Source organism: Bombina bombina, chromosome 1 (assembly GCF_027579735.1).
Source record: "Bombina bombina isolate aBomBom1 chromosome 1, aBomBom1.pri, whole genome shotgun sequence".
Classification (NCBI taxonomy): Eukaryota; Metazoa; Chordata; class Amphibia; order Anura; family Bombinatoridae; genus Bombina; species Bombina bombina.
The window spans coordinates 1,511,623,205-1,511,639,906 of record NC_069499.1 but is presented as its reverse complement, the minus strand read 5'-3'; positions in this window follow the sequence as shown (position 1 = coordinate 1,511,639,906).

The following is a 16,702-nucleotide window of genomic DNA, read 5'->3' as shown; positions in this document are numbered from 1 at the left end:
CCCCCCCCAACAGTAAAACCCACCCCCCCCCCAACCAACCCCCACAAATAAAAAGCCTATCTAAAAAAAACTAAGCTCCCCATTGCCCTGAAAAGGGCATTTGTATGGGCATTGCCCTTAAAAGGGCATCTAGCTCTTTTACCTGCCCAGACCCTAAACACGCACCTAAAAAAGCCTTAAATAAACCTAACACTAACCCCGAAGATCCATTTACAGTTTTTGAATTTCCGCTTGAAGGATCCATCCAGCCGGCAAGAAGTCTTCATCAGGCAGCCTCTTCCATCTTCATCCAGCCGGCGAAGTCTTCATCGGAGCTGGTCCATCCTGAAGACATCCGGCGTGGAGCGGGTCCATCCTGAAGACATTTGGGCGAGGAGCTCCTCTTCAATACGGTCTCCGCCGTAAATTGGATCTTGAATGCAAGTGACGTCATCCAAGATGGCGTCCCTTGCATTCCTATTGGCTGAAAGGTTCCAATCAGCCAATAGGATTAGAGCTCCTCAAATCCTATTGGCTGTTCCAATCAGCCAATAGGATTTTAGCAGCTCTAATCGGTGCGGCAGATTAGGGGTGTTTCGACTCGGGGCTTATGTTAGGGTGTTCGGTGTAAACGGTACTGGTTTTCAACCATATAAATCAATGGGATATAAGCTTTCGCTGCTTTCAGACTCCCATTGGTTCCTATGGCATCCGCGGCTTACAGGGTGGCGGATTGAAAACCAGGTACGCTGGGCCGGAATAGCCGCGAGCGTACCTGTTAACTATTTGATAATTTTTAAAAAGTGTCAAATAATGTCAATAGTCTGTAATGACGTAAGCATCGATCTGTGTCGGATTGAGACCGGTGGATCGTATGTTACGTCACAGATTTCAAATTTTGCCGGTCTGTTTGCTTTGATAACTAGGTCGGATAAAGCTCGCCACAATTACGCTGCGGAATTCCAGCATATTTGCGGTTGACGGCTTGATAAATATCCCCCTCATTTTTGAAAGCATAATTTTTGGCAACCCATCTATTAGAATGAGCTGTAATTCTCTGTGACGGAGGCAGACCCACCTCCAAATAAGCTTTGAGAATCAAAAGTTTTCAACCAAGAGAAGGAGTCCTGTCTAAGCAACGACCAAGCTTTGCCACAAAACCAGAGGTCGGCAGCAACCAAAAGTCTAATCCATTGAATATTTTTGGATGGCAACACCATCAAAGGTCACTAACCAGTCCAATAGATCCTCTACTACAAGCAGAACATTTTGATCTTATTCTTTTTGAGTTGCATTTATTACCTGCGCCTCCTTATCCCTTCGCTGAGATTTTAGACAGCGGCCTGCTCACCAACTATCGTTACCCCTCCATGATATTTTTTGATAGAACCTGTTCACTTACCCACCAACTAACCTTCTGGCTTTAAAGACCGCAAAGGACTGAAGTGTTACCATAACCAACCTAGTGCTATGGAAACAACCTTAATTATTGATCTTGGGAGGCACGAGTGCAACAACCCCTCTCCGATCACTTTCGAGACCTTCAACAGCAACTTCTGGATAGTTTGCTCCCCTTACTTGACATTATTTATCACCCTACTATCGTCGATCGCTACGAGGGACCCTGGTCGGAGGACCCTTGTGACGTCCACATAGTAGAGAGAGCACGTGGAGAGCCTCAGCATTCTGATGTAACTGACATCATACCTAGGATGCCCCGATTAGACCGCATCAGACTGCATGGAAGGGGGGGGAGTGAAACCCCTGGACCTGCTCTTTCATCTCAGGCAGTTGACACTAATGGATATCCATCAGTAGGTCCCGGAGAACATTCAAGCGAGAGCATGAGCCCTTTGGCTCCTTCCAAAAAATCATTCCTGGTACTCCTAGGGCCTCAATATCAAGCCCCTCAACATCGCTCCCTTTTCCTCTCCACACAACTGAACAGCCACACTAAACTCAAGCTAGTCAACGCTCAATCCGTACTTGGGACTTCTCGCACTATGACCCTTGAAAGAATGGGTGTTAGATAAACCCGGAGGACTCACGAGATAGGCAGTGGGGTATTGACAGACCTTAGTGACTGTCATATTCCTCCTAACCCCTGGTCTTATGTTTCAGGAGCTCATCCCTAATGTACTTTCCCCTCCACATATTATGTCTTGTGTACATCTCTAGATTTAGTTCCTAATTATGCAGAGCTCTTCTCCCTAATGTACCTACATGCCGCTGAGGCAAAGTGTTCAACAATGCTAATAATTATTATTTAGTTATTTTAGTCTACTCTAGCTCTTAAGTGTAACTACTAACTTGTTTAGAATGTGTGTTTTAGTACTATACTATATAAGTGACAATTGTTCTATTACCAAATATTGGTTTCCTGCCTTAGTAGTCATGGCTACTCTTCCTCGCTAAAGGCTCTTTTTTGACTATCATATCTGGGCTCTGTCAGCGGCCGACAGAGTTACAGGTTCAGACTGTTGTGTACTTTTTGTGAGATACGAGCACCTCATCCTCACTACATGTTAGTTTATTAAATAGCTTCTTGCTAATGCAGTCATCCCTGAGGTTATTCCTAAGCACCACTGCTAGTTCAAAAGTTAACTAATCATACACACACCCCTGTCCATACAATTGTTTAAAGCACTTTATCTGCTATGTATTGATTGGTCATAACTATCCATAACAAAATAGTAATTAACATTATTCTCAGAGTTTTCCCTATATCAGGGGGTAGACTATATCCAGAATATACTCATATAGTTAACACAGTCGATAACATGCACAAATATAATTCCATTAGCACTAGAATTGGTTCTCTGAGGCCTTAGTTAATTTCAATAATTATCTTATATCCAAGCTGGAAGGTGTTTTAGTTTCAACTAGGTTATTTGGACCAGTTTTGATCACAAGCATGTTTTTTTTTTTTTAACTAGTACATACTCTTAGTGAATTTCAAGCTAAAAGTTCTCTAGCATTAACCTCATAAAAACCACCAGCCCTAGGGGCCAATTTATCAAAGTGCGAGCGGACCTGATACGATGTAGCATATCATGTCCGCCGCACATCGATAAATGTCGACAGCATACGCTGTTGGCATTTATCACTGCACAAGCAGTTCTTGTGAACTGCTTGTGCAATGCCGTCCCTGCAGGGGGTGTCAATCAGTCCGATTGTATAGGATCGAGTGGATGGAAGACCACAGCCTCAGAGGCAGCGAATCAGTTATGGAGCAGCAGTCTTTAGCTTCATAACTGCTGTTTCAAAACAGGATTGACAATTGAAAGCTGAAAAATTGGCCTTTGCGCGCGGAATGGAAGGTCACCCGTATTTCAAATGGTGGCGGTACGGCTATACCGTTAGTGTTTTAGCCTATACCACAACTCTACATTTCACACTCAAAAAATGGCTTTTGAGTGTGGAATTTTCATGTCAACTGTATTACAAGCTTGCATTACAGCTTATACTGCCATGATTCATTCCGCTAAAAAAGACCAGTAGTATGGATTTTGTGAAACAAAAATGTTTCACAAAACTCATAACACAAAGTATACAAAGTACACCAATAAACTATTAACCCCTTAGTGACCAGACCATTTTTAAATCATCTGACCTTTTCTGACCGTTTGGGACCAGGGCTATTTTTTTTTTTTTCAAAATCTTTTTATTGAGAGTCCGTAATACAGAATACAGAAAGAAAAAATGTGCAATTATACAGCTATAACAGATGACAATCATCTTACAGGTTTTATAAGGATTACTTATAGGTGGGTACACATCTGTGATTAAAGATCCTGCATCACGGATCCTCATTTTAACCTTTTATAAATTTGTTTTTAACAGTAATCTCAATGTCTCGATGCCTATATCAGTATCTTCATCGGTTTGCCTTAGCGAATAATAAATACCTGTACCAGTGTAAGAGTTAAACTAATAGTAACTATGATATACAATGTATGTAACCTCAGTCAATGTCAAATGGGGGATTAGAGCTTTCTATCTTTAGTATATTCTTCCCACGTGTGTTGTACTTCAATAAATTGCTCCCTATTGCCAGACAGGTAGGAACTGTACTCCTCCATTTCTATCATATCTGTAACCTTGCTTTGCCAAAGTTTTATAGACACCACTTCAGTTGATCTCCAGTTTTGGGCTATCAAGACTTTTGTGCTGTTTATCATGATTTTTAGTAGAGGTCTAAAGTGAGCTTGGGGGAGTTTAATAGTCCTATTTAGCAGTCAAACTAGTGGGTTTAGGGGGAGAAGAACCTGGAAGACATATTCTATCTCATTGATTATATTGCGCCATAACGTGTTAATCTGAGAGCATATTACTTCCAACATGCCCACATCGCCAGCAGTGGTTATTGGTCTTTGGGAATAATTTATGTAACCTCTTGGGGGTAAGGTACCAACCATTAAGTATTTTGTAATTTATTTCCTTAATGGATGCAGATGTAGAGGCGGATTTGGTGTTTCGAAAGATGTCAGTTGCAATTTGAGGAGTAATAATTATCCCCAGTTCTCTCTCCCACATGGGACCAGGGCTATTTTTACATTTTTACATTGTTTGTGTTAAGCTGTAACTTTCCTCTTAATTTTCTTGTGAACTGCTTGTGCAATGCAGCCCCTTGCAGATTCGCAGCCAATTGGCCGCTAGCAGGGGGTGTCAATCAGCCCGATCGTATAGAGGCAGCAGATCAGTTATGGAGCAGTGGTCTTTTGATCGCTGTTTCAAAACTGCTGCTTCCGCGGAAACAAGGGCATCAAGCTCCATTCGGAGCTTGATAATTTGGCCCCTATGTCTTTATTGGAACGGCTTTTGCCATTTTTCCAGGCAATTGTTTGTACCTTTTGATTATAACGCTATTGATATAGGCCTGTAACATGCTTTACTTGTTGTAATTGTTTGTAATCTATCTTTTTACTGTGTTATGTAAGCCTATTCCTCAATAAAAAATATCCAACCAACCAAAAGGCTAAAGAAATAGCAGAGGCCTTCTGGCCTTTCTTAGGACCATAAAAAATAACAACAGACGAGAAGTCTGTCTGAAATCCTTAGTAGCATCAACATAATATTTCAATGTTCTAACATCATCCAAAGAATGCAAGGATTATTTAGTAGCATTTTTTTTATTAGGACACAAGGAGGGATCAACAATTTCCCTATTTATCACCTAAATTACAAGTTTTGCGGTATGCCTATACCGCTGAAAAAAATTGGCCTTTGCGCGCGGGATGAAAGTGCGCGCTAGTGTTTTAGCCTATACCGCAACTCTACATTCCGCACTCAAAAAAAGACTTTTAAGTCTTGAATTTTCATGTCACCCTTATTACAAGTTGTGCGGTCCGGCTATTACACTTGTGTTATAGCTTGTACCGCCTCGATCTATTCCGCTAAAAAAGACCAGTAGTTATGGATTTTGTGAAATAAAAATGTTTCACAAAACTCATAACAAAAATGTTACAAATTACACTAACACCCAAAAACTAACTATTAACCCCTTAGTGACCAGACCATTTTTCAATTTTCTGATCGTTTGGAACCAGGCTATTTTTACATTTTTGCAGTGTTTGTGTTTAGCTTTAATTTTCCTCTTACTCCTTTACTGTACCCACACATATTATATACAATTTTTCTCACCATTAAAGATACCATTATTTTCTTGATATCATATAATTTACAATATTTTTTTTTTATAAATTATGATGAAAAAACACACACTTTTTCTAACTTTGACCCCCAAAATCTGTTACAGATCTACAACTACCAAAAAACACCCATGCTAAATTTAGTTTCTAAATTGTGTCCTGATTTTAGAGATACCCAATGTTTACATGTTCTTTGCTTTTTTTGCAAGTTATAGGGGAATAAGTACAAGTAGCACTTTGCTATTTCCACATTTTTTTTTTTTAAATTTGCATAAGTTACATTATAACACTGATCTGTCAGGAATCCCTGAATATCCTGTCACATGTATATATTTTTTTTAGTAGACAACCCAAAGTATTGATCTAGGTCCATTTTGGTATATTTCATGCCACCATTTCACCGCCAAATGCGATCAAATAAAAAAAATCGTTCACTTTTTCACAAACCTTAGGTTTCTCACTGACATTATTTACAAACAGCTTGAGCAATTATGACACAAATGGTTGTAAATGCTTCTTTGGGATCCTCTTTGTTCAGAAATAGCAGACATTTATGGCTTTGGCATTACTTTTTGGTAATTAGAATGCCGCTAAATGCTGCTGCGCACCACACTTGTATTATGCCCAGCAGTGAAGGGGTTAATTAGGTAGCATGTAGGGAGCTTGTAGGGTTAATTTTAGCTTTAGTGTAGTGTAGTAGACAACCCAAAGTATTGATCTAGGCCCATTTTGGTATATTTCATGGCACCATTTCACCGCCAAATGCGATCAAATAAAAAAAAATTGTTAACTTTTTCACTAACTTTTGGTTTCTCACTGAAACTATTTACAAACAGCTTGTGCAACTATGGCACAAATGGTTGTAAATGCTTCTTTGGGATCCCCTTTGTTCAGAAGTAGCAGACATTTATGGCTTTGGCATTGCTTTTTGGTAATTAGAAGGCCGCTAAATGCTGCTGTGCACCAAACTTGTATTATGTTCACCAGTTAAGGGGTTAATTAGGTAGCTTGTAGGGTTAATTTTAGCTTTAGTGTAGACATCAACCTCCCACCTGACACATATCCAACTCACAATTGTCACGGCCATTTTAAGTACTGGCAGAAAGTCAGCCAGTATAAAAATAAAGGTGTTTTTTAATTTATTTTTAAAAGATTTTTTAAAAATATATTTTATATAAAGTGTAGGATCCCCCAACCGCCCTGATTCCCCCCAAACAGCACTCTAAGCCGCCATCTTAGGTACTGTCAGCTGCCTGCCACGACCCAGTTTACTAACAAATTTGCCCTTTTTTTTTTTATTAAAAAAATAAACAGCCCATTTTTTGTAGTGTAGCTCCCCCCCCCCTCAATATCCTACCCCCCTCCCGGATTCCTTTCCAAACCATTTTTCCCCCTCCCTCTCTCTCCCGAGACCCGCCCCCCAGCCTCCTTGCGCGCTCATGGTTACTCGGTAACAGGATCCGGAACAAGCACCAGCGATGGGCCACCCACCCGCCTCCCTGCAATGGCACCCACCAACGATCGGCACCATCACTGCTCTCTCTGCATCAGATGCTTAAAAAATGGTTTTGCAGGAGGGGGCAGAGCCTACCCACGAACGGAAATGGCCGCACACTACCCGAGCTCCGTGGTGCTTCATGTCTCCACAGCGAATTTGTGCACCTTAACCCTGCAAAACTTCTCAGTATAACAACCGCAACACTGGATCCATCACAGGAGTCGTAGTATTGCCGAAGACGGCTGCAGAGCTCTGGACACAGTGGGAGGCTCTAGTGTTAAAGGAGGTCTCTTTCTGTGCCTCTTGGAATCCCCGGACTAACGGGTAAGCCACCGGACAGGCCATAATAAAAGCAGGTGCCACTTTTTCTAACGGAGCACTAACAAAGTGGCACCGCACAGCGTAATCAGGCTCATCACTCAGGGCCGCACTAGGCCATGTGCACACCATAAGTACTCAGCTGATTAGTAAAACATATTGGCGAAGTAAGAGGGGACCAAAATATTGAACACTTATAAGCCCTAACAACATGCTCTGCGGTCAGTCCGTCCTGTGTCCAGCAGTGTTGTTATAAAGATCTAACCTGCCATAGACACTCAGATTATAGGGCCTAGCCTATGATTAATTACCCACAACTGTGCCATAGAGATATATGAGAGGTGAAAACACAAACTGCTCAAATATTAATATAGCAGTGCGCAACAATCGCAGCTCTGATTGCAAAACACTTACTCATTATCTTTAGAGGTATTTGCGGACCTAAAGCAAATTAAGTTCCAGGGGGCCCTCACTCATGCTTAAGCTACAACACAAAGAGTCTAAGCTATTTATCAGCACATTTGCTGCTTAGGAAAACAACAATACCCATATAGAAACTGATACTCCTGGGGATGTCAAATAGAAGAAATACCAAGCCAGCAAAAGGCATGAACTCCTCCAGCATGGAAAATTATCTTATTGTAACGGACCAGCTCCAAATGGCGCCAGAGCTTCACAAGAGCAAAACAAGCAAGTTATCATTGCACAAGTTCATTGGACAGAGAATCCACACCAAAATTATGTTACCAAAGATGACATCAAACATTTGACTTCCAAAGAAGATATCAGAGAGGCCATGCATGACTTCAAATCCATGTTTGGAGAATTAAAGAAATTAATAACAGCTGTAGATCAGCGTGTCACACAGATGGAAGAAAAACAAGAAAATCTAAGCTCAGACCTACAACACCAATCCAGCTTTCTGCAGTCACAAGAGGTGGTAGTTCAGAGCCTCATGGAGCATATGGAGGACCTCGAAAATAGAAGTCGGTTGAATAACCTGAGACTGCGGGGTGTTCCTGAGACAATCGACCCTCCTGCTCTACACAGCTACTTTCAAGAATTTGTCAGATACCTAAAAAATTCTCCATAAGCCCTGGAGGTCTAAATAGAGAGAGCGCATAGGGCCCTGCACCCCAAGCCCCCCAACAGAGCACCGCCCAGGGACATAATTGTAAAACTACCGTCCTTTAAGGATAAGGAGGAAATCCTCAGGCTCGCAAGGATGAAGCACCCACTGGAATTTAAAGGCACTGAAATTCAAATGTTCTCGGATCTGTGCCCAGCTACCCTACAAAAGAGAAGAGACCTAAGGTTTATCACAACAGTACTTAAGGAAAAGAAGATGCCATATAGGTGGGGATGTCCTACTAGCCTCATCATTACTAAGGACAATTCCACATTTGTCTTCAAATCCTTGGCTTACCCACATTCAATCAAGCTATGGGCACGGATATAAGACCCCCACCGAATGCTGCAGCTGCTTTGGCGGACCCATCCATAGAGGACCCTGATATGGTCCAGAATATGCCTGGCTGAGAGACATTAGCTTCACACTAGAACCAACATCAAGATGTTCTTCTGAAAGACTGAGAAGAAATCCCAAATCTGTCTGATAGACATGGGTCGTTTGTCACTGCTATTAAAAACCTGATCAGATAAGTTATTATTGAATTCAGTTAACTAATGTTGAAAATGTTTTATCTTTGCAGTTTTTTCCTAACCCCAGGGGGGGACACCCTAGATATCATAAAGGCACAAGAGATACAGGTGCCGTTGCTGTTCCTATGGCTCACACATTAAATACACACTCATTTACCTTAATATGGAGAAAGATCAAGACGTTTATGTATTTTAACAACATGTAAAAGTAAGGCCCAAGGTTATATAAGAGGCGAAGTATGCTTACCATGCTATATGCCAGGGGATGACCCCATTATACTTTTTCTAAGATAGTGCCATTATAACAGTAATACTGATTTGACAGTTGTACACTGGGTGTTGCCTGGGGAGATTTCATTAGTAATTAATAGTTGAACAGTTTGAAAGGTTGCATTATGTTCATTTATACTAGTATAGATGAATTTGACTACGTCAGAGTTATTAAAAGTTGGGTCTGGTTGGGTGACTGAGTTGTCAGCCATACTCTTGGAGTGCACAAATTTACACATCTATGTTTAAATGTTTGTATCTCATGTGGAGACATGGGGAAAACTACCCCTGTTCTGTTATTGTATCACTACTTGTATTGTTTGTCTGTATTTATTGTCTGGAACTGTTTTTGTTTATCCACCACAACAGTATATTGATACAGACACAACATAATTTCGTTTTATTTTCTTCTCTCTTCTTTATTTTTTTTTTAAACTCAACCACCTCCCCTAATTAAAGGGGTTCTCTTCTTCTTCTTTTTCGCTCTTTCCTCTTCTCTACTCCCCCCGTTTTTTCTCCTTCCTCCCTCCCTCCATTACTATAGTCCCAACACAAAGCCGTCTTAAAAACCTCCCTGTAGAGCTCTTTACTATAAACATCAAGGGATTTAATAACCCCAGTAAGCGATCCATAGTCATAAGAGATCTGCATAGACTAAGGGGAGATATAATATATATATACAGGAGACACATTTTTCTGCAGCGCATGAACCCAAGTGGTTCAGTCATAGATATCCTACTGCCTATTTTGTATCGGGCCCAAAAAAAAAATAATGGAGTGGGTATTTTGTTCAGTGTTAAAATGCCTTTCCAGCTTAAACAGGCATATTCTGACCCAGAGGGCAGGTATTTGATCCTCACTAGTTCACTCTTTGGAAGACCTATTACATTAGCAAACTTGTATTGCCCTAATCAGTCCCAACATACTTTCCTTCAAAGTATTACCCATAAAATTTTAGAAATTCAAACTGGCATGCTATATTTAGGGGGGGGGACCTCAACGCATCATTAGATCCTTCACTAGATACATCAAACGGGATCTCTAGCACTCCCCACAAAGTATTCAAACGCATGACCTCTTCCTTAAGGGAGTTGGCAGTACATGATGTTTGGCGCACACACAACCCCACCACAAAGGACTTTACTTTTTATTCCAACCCTCACAGAAAGTATTCTAGGATTGATTATCTATTTACAGACTAAATAGGCCTTACCATCACCACTGACAGCACCATTCATTATATCATCTGGTCAGAACATGTGCCAGTTAGCTGCTCAATACTTTGGCCCAATGCTCCAACCACGCCCTTTATATGGAAATTGGACGATACACTACTAGATGACCAACTATTCAAAACAGATTTACAAAAAACCTTAGTAGTAGGCTGACCATATAGCCGCTTTAAAAAGGGACACATATGAAAAATAAATAAGTCGGGGTTCTCATAATGGAACATTATTCCAAACCATTTCTTTAAACAGCCCTGACATATGTATTTTTCATATGTGTCCCTTTTTAAAGCGGCAATATGGTCAGCCTACTTAGTAGAGTATTTTCAACTTAATGCTGATGAATAGACAAGGGACACCACTATCTGGGAGGCACATAAATTCACAATCAGAGGAGTGTTAATTAAACAGAAAGCCAAACTCTCTAGACAAAAAAAAGAGCACTACAATGAACTATTGTCTCAGGTTACAAACATTTAACATGCCCATAAGAAACACCCCGCTGATGAGATTCTCCATACCTCTTTGGCATTAGCTAGAGCAAACCTTGTGCATTTTTTACAGTAGGAACACTAGAAAAACATAAAATTATGCTTACCTGATAATTTAATTTCCATCTGTGGGAGGAGAGTCCACTGCTTCATTCATTACTTGTAGGAATAAGAACCTGGCCACCAGGAGGAGGCAAATACACCCCAGCCAAAGGCTTAAATACCTCCCCGACTCCCCTTATCCCCCAGTCATTCTGCCAAGGGTACAAGGAACAGTAGGAGAAATATAAGGGTATAAATGGTGCCAGAAGAATAATATAAAATTTAGGTCCCCCACCGGAGCAAACAGGCGGGAGCAGTGGACTCTCCTCCCACAGATGAAAATTTATTTTTCAGGTAAGCATAATTTATGTTTCCCATCTTAATAGGAGGAGAGTCCACTAGTTCATTCATTACTAGTGGGAACAAATACCCAAGCTCTAGAGGACACTGAATGAGCAAAAACGGGAGGGTAAAAGGAGGCGGACCCTATACTGAGGACACCACAGCCTACAGAACCTTTCTGCCAAAAACCGCTTCCGCCGAAGCAAAAATCAAATTTGTAAAATTTTGTAAAAGTATGTAAGGAAGACCAAGTAGTCGCCTTACAAATCTGCGCCACAGAGGCCTCATTCTTAAAGGCCCAAGAAGAGGCCATAGCCCTAGTTGAGTGAGCCGTAATCCTCTGAGGAGGCTTATGACCCGCTGTCTCATAGGCCAAATGGATAATGCTCCTCGTCTAAAAAGACAGTGAAGTGGAAGAGGCCCTCTGCTTCCCTGAATACACCACAAACAAGGATGAAGTCTGTCTGAAATCCTTCATGGCCTGTAGGTAAAACTTTAAGGCACGAACCACATCCAAATTATGAAGTAACCTTTCCTTAGGTGAAGAAGGGTTAGGACACAAAGAAGGAACTACTATCTCCTGATGGATGTTATGACCGACACCACCTTGGGAAGAAATCCCAACCCAGTGCGAAGCACAGCTTTATCAGCGTGAAAAACCAGGTAAGGGGTTCATATTGCAAGGCCGCTAACTCAGAGACTCTGCGAGCTGATGCAATAGCCAGAAGAAACAGAACTTTCCAGGAAAGAATCTTAATGTCAAGCACATGCACAGGCTCAAATGGAGCCCTCTGCAAAACCTTAAGAACCAAATTTAAGCTCCAAGGAAGAAGGTCTAAATACCGGTCTGATTCTGGACAGAGCCTGAACAAAGGACTGAATATCAGGAAGCTCTGCTAGATTCTTGTGTAACAGAACCGATAAGGCTGAAATATGTCCCTTTAAGGAACTGGCGGCAAGGCCCTTATCCAGACCATCTTGAAGGAAAGCCAGAATCCTGGATACCCTAATCTTATGCCAGGGATATCCATGTTCCTCACACCAGGATAAATAGGTCCTCCACACATTATGATAGATGCGACGAGTGACCGGTTTCCTGGCCTGAATGAGAGTATCAATCACTCTCTCTGAGAACCCTCTCTTGGCCAAGACTAGGCGTTCAATCTCCACGCAGTCAGCCTCAGAGAATCGAGATTTTGGTGTAGAAAGGGACCCTGAACCAGCAGGTCTCTGCGACAGGGCAACCTTCATGGAGGAGACAACGACATTCCCACCAGATCCGCAAACCATGTTCTCCATGGCCACAATGGAGCAATCAGAATGGTCGGAACTTGCTCCTGTTTGATGCGGGCCACCACTCGAGGAAGAAGTGGCAACGGGGGGGAAAATGTAAATTAGGTTGAATTCCCAAGGTACCACTAAGGCATCTATCAGCTCTGCCTGGGGATACCTAATCCGCGACACGTATCTGGGAAGCTTGAAGTTGAGTCTGGACGCCATGAGATCTATCTCCGGCGTCTTCCATCTGCCGCAGATTTCTGCAAACACCTTGGGATGGAGAGACCATTCCCCCAGGTGAAACGTTTGCCTGCTGAGGAAATCAGATAAGGCCGAAATATGTCCCTTTAAGGAACTGGCGGCAAGGCCCTTATTAAGACCATCTTGAAGGAAAGCCAGAATCCTGGATACCCTAATCTTATGCCAGGGATATCCATGTTCCTCACACCAGGATAAATAGGTCCTCCACACCTTATGATAGATGCGATGAGATACCAGTTTCCTGGCCTGAATGAGAGTATCAATCACTCTCTCCGAGAACCCGCTCTTGGCCAAGACTAGGCGTTCAATCTCCACGCAGTCAGCCTCAGAGAATCGAGATTTTTGGTCCCGGAATGTGGATCACTGAGAGTGAACAGCTGTGGATCTCTGCCCATTCCAGAATCCGAGACACCTCCCTCATAGCTAGGGAGCTCCTCATTCCCCCCTGGTGGTTTATGTACGCCACCGAGGTAATGTTGTCCGACTGGAATCTGATGAAATGGAAAGACCCCAAGAGAGGCCAAGCCCTCAGGGTGTGGAATATTGCTCGTAGTTCCAGGATATTTATTGTCAGGGTTGACTCCTCCTGAGTCCACCTGCCCTGTGCCCTTGTGGCACCCAAACAGCTCCCCAACCTGATAGACTTGCATCCGTGGTCACAATCTCCCCTCCCAGGATGGTCTCAAGAAGCTGTCCCGGACGGACCCACCAAGAGAGGGATTCCCTCACTCGATTGTCCAGAGATATCTGCTGGGATATATCTGAGTGATTGCCATTCCGTTGTCTCAAAATGCATAACTGCAGGGGTCTGAGATGGAACCTGGCGAAAGAAATGACATCTATGCTGGAAACCATGAGCCCGATCACTTCCATACACCTGGCCACAGATGGCTTTGAGGAGGTCTGAAGGACAAGACAGCTGGACACAATTTTGGAACGTCTCTGATCTGTCAAGAAAATCTTCATAGATATGGAATCTATTATCATACCCAGGAGCTCTACCCTGTTGCTGGGAACCAGAGAACTCTTTCCTTCATTTATTTTCCATCCATGGGATCGAAAGAGACGAAGAAGAGCCCTTGAGTGGTCCTCCGCGAGACTGCAGTACGGAGTCTGGACCAGAATATCATCCAGATAAGGAGCCATCGCAATACCTCTGGCTTTCGCTACCGCAGAACCTTCGTAAAGACTCTTGGGGAAGTAGGGCCACAAACTGGAAGCATTAGTCCAAAAATGCGAATCTTATGTACCTGATGTGGTCCTTGTGGATTTGCACGTGAAGGTAGGCATCCTTTAAGTCTATTGTCATCATAAATTGCCCCTCTTGAACTAGGGGCAGAATCGGTCTGATCATCTCCATCTTGAACGAGGGGACTGACAGAAACTTGTTTAGGCACTTTAGGTCCAGAATTTGGCAGAACGTGCCCTCCTTCTTTGGGACCACGAAAAGGTTTGAATAGTACCCTAGACCCCTTTCTGCTAGAGGTACTGGAAGATTACTCTGAGAGATCCCTCACGCACTCTAGAAAGGCGTCTCTCTTCTCCGGTCTTGAGAATAGGTTTGACAGGAGGAATCTGCCCCTGGGCGGATGAGTCTTGAACCCTATCCTGTAACCCTGTGTGATAACCTCCAGAGCCCAATGATCCTGTACATCTCTCATCCAAGCCTCTGCGAACAGAGATAGTCTGACACCGACGCGATCCAGAGATGGATCGGGGGCCGCCCCTTCATGCCGACTTTGTCTTGGCGGGCTTCTTGCTCTGCTTGGACTTGTTCCAAGATTGAGCTGGCTTCCAAGATCCCTTGGGCTGCTCGGTCTTCGCAGCAGGCTGCTGGCGTTGAGACCTGTCTGAACAAAAGGGACAAAAAAGTGGAGCCCTTAGGCTTATTCTTCTTATCCTGCGGTAAGAAAGCACCCTTGCCTCCAGTGACCGTGGATATGATAGAGTCCAGGCCTGGACCAAAAAGAACTTTCCCCTTAAATGGAAGGGATAGTAATCTAGACTTGGAAGTCATGTCAGCAAACCACGACTTTAACCATAGAGCCCTACGGGCTAGAACAGAGAAACCTGATGTCTTAGCATTCAGGTGAATAACCTGCATATTTGCATCACAGATAAAAGAATTTGCGACCCTTAAGGCCTTAATGTTTTCCTGTATCTCCTCGAGGGGAGTCTCCACCTCGACCATAGTGCATCACACCAGTAAGTAGCCGCTCCAGCAACCGCACTGATCGCCGGTGCCGGTTGAAAAACAAACCCAGTGAGTTGGAACATCTTTCTCAACATGGATTCTAATTTTTTATCCATGGGCTCTTTGAACGACGAACTATCCTTGAGGGGAATAGTTGTCAGCTTAACGAGCGTGGAGATAGCTCCATCCACCTTACGAATGGCCCCCCATAGCTCAAGCTGAGAGTCCAGAATGGGGAACAGCTTTTTAAAAGTGTTAGAGGGAGAAAAGGATGAGCCAAGTTTCTCCCACTCATTCTTAATAATAGTAGTTATCTTCACGGGAACTGGGAAGGACTGAGGCACCCCCCTGTCTAGCTTAGGGATTGAAGGTTCTTCCAGAAGTTTCAGTTCCGGAACCTCCAACGTAGCAAGCACTTTTTCAGTAAAGTAAAGCGCAAATGCTCCATCTTAAACTTAAAATCAGGCTTAGAAGACGCCGATTCCGTCACCGAGAGAGCGCCCTCCGACGAGTCAGAGGCGTCCTCATCATCGGATAATCTCTCAGAGACATCCAAAGGAGTAGATGACCCCTGGGACGGAAGACTATGTCTTTCCCTTCGCTTGCGCTTTGCAGGGCGTGGTAAGGCATTGAAGGCCGCAGAATCCGCCGTTTGTAACTGGGCAGCAAAATCTGGAGGCCAAGGGGCCCCTCCCGTGGGAGGATCAGTAGGGCCCTGGGGAACTGCATGTGTAATCAGAGATGAATGTAGGGAACGCACCTCGCGGGACGGAGAACCCTCAGAGGTAGACAGCTCAGTAGTACTAAATATCTTATTCTTTTTAGATATTGCAATCTTATCAAAGCATGTGGAACACTATTGAGCAGGCGGATCAACCTGCACCTCCTCACAATAAACACAGGTATTAGATTTAATTAAAGAGGGAGTATCCTCTAACATATCAGAGTCCTTCATAGCTTGCGCTTGTAATAGGGACTAGATAGATTAAATGGAACCTTTATACACCAATGGCACTCACCACCTCCTATGACCCGGACTACAGAGAAAGCGTTACGTCTCCTGCAATTGCCGATCAGGAAAAGGAAGTTGAAGAGGCCACACCCGGGTCACATGGAGTGCCATGCAGGACCACCCCTGCACTAAATAGAAAATGCACCAAGAAGAGGCTGCGCCGCTCTTCATCTGACTGTTCACACATTGCTAGAGCCTCATTTCACACATGACGCAGCATCAAACATAATAAAGATAATATGCATAAACCCCCCTCTGTTTAATAATCCCCTTTCCAGGGATATTAACCCTTGATTCTATACAGATAAAAGGAGACTCATTGTGACTCTGTCTTCTTGCGTTATCATATGTGTATAAATGAAACAATCTTACCAGAATCTATGCCGTGGAACAGGAACATGGCCCTTCAAGTGTGACACGTTAGTAGCATCGCTCCTGACATGGACTTGAGTCTATAAAGCAGGCAGCGAAACTC